We start from the raw sequence: 1,610 nt of genomic DNA, 5'->3' as shown, positions 1-1,610 counted from the left end.
TATGTCACTGGGGAGCGGCTCGGATTGGTTCGCTCTGCTCGCTCTTCACTGGGAGCCGCAGTGTATGGTAGGGAATAAAGTACGTGTAGACGTTCCTTGTTTCTATAGGCGGCGGCCATATTTCTGTAGCCAGAGATTAATAGAGATTTAGGTAATTCTCTCACCCATCATGGCTTCTCATGTGGAGACATATGTGGTGGGTGTGAGGGTTTTAGCCGGGCCTCGCTAGTTACTTGTCACAGTCCTCCGAGTTGGGATCTTATTATAGTGTATAGAATGGAACGATGCGATTTTCTCTACCTGCACCTGTTGTTTATGTGTCCAATTATTAATAACTACAGTGTCTCTGTGTCAGTTGCCGCCATATTGATTAAATACCAGCCAGTAAGATAGCCACAGTGCCTCCATAATAGTGACATCCACAGTGCCCCATAACAGTGACATCCACAGTGCCCCCATAACAGTGACATCCACAGTGCCCCATAATAGTGACATCCACAGTGCCCCATAATAGTGACATCCACAGTGCCCCATAATAGTGACATCCACAGTGCCTCCATAATAGTGACATCCACAGTGCCCCCATAACAGTGACATCAACAGTGCCTCCATAATAGTGACATCCACAGTGCCCCCATAATAGTGACATCCACAGTGCCCCCATAATAGTGACATCCACAGTGCCTCCATAACAGTGACATCCACAGTGCCCCAATAACAGTGACATCCACAGTGCCCCCATAACAGTGACATCCACAGTGCCCCATAACAGTGACATCCACAGTGCCCCATAATAGTGACATCCACAGTGCCCCCATAACAGTGACATCAACAGTGCCTCCATAACAGTGACATCCACAGTGCCCCCATAACAGTGACATCCACAGTGCCCCATAATAGTGACATCCACAGTGCTCCCATAACAGTGACATCCACAGTGCTCCCATAACAGTGACATCCACAGTGCTCCCATAACAGTGACATCCACAGTGCCCCCATAACAATGACATCCACAGTGCCCCCATAACAATGACATCCACAGTGCCCCATAACAGTGACATCCACAGTGCCCCATAATAGTGACATCCACAGTGCTCGCATAACAGTGACATCCACAGTGCTCCCATAACAGTGACATCCACAGTGCTCCCATAACAGTGACATCCACAGTGCCCCATAACAGTGACATCCACAGTGCCCCATAATAGTGACATCAACAGTGCCTCCATAACAGTGACATCCACAGTGCCCCCATAACAGTGACATCAACAGTGCCTCCATAACAGTGACATCCACAGTGCCCCCATAATAGTGACATCCACAGTGCCCCATAATAGTGACAGCCACAGTGCCTCCATAACAGTGACATTCACAGTGCCTCCATAACAGTGACATCCACAGTGCCCCATAATAGTGACAGCCACAGTGCCCCATAACAGTGACATCCACAGTGCCCCCATAACAGTGACATCCACAGTGCCCCCATAACAGTGACATCCACAGTCCCCAAAACAGTGACATCCACAGTCCCCCCATAACAGTGACATCCACAGTGCTCCCATAACAATGACATCCACAGTGCACCCATAATAGTGACATCCACAGTGCTC

This window comes from Hyla sarda, chromosome 4 (assembly GCF_029499605.1).
Source record: "Hyla sarda isolate aHylSar1 chromosome 4, aHylSar1.hap1, whole genome shotgun sequence".
Classification (NCBI taxonomy): Eukaryota; Metazoa; Chordata; class Amphibia; order Anura; family Hylidae; genus Hyla; species Hyla sarda.
The sequence above is the reverse complement of the archived record's forward strand: the minus strand, read 5'-3'. Positions refer to the sequence as shown.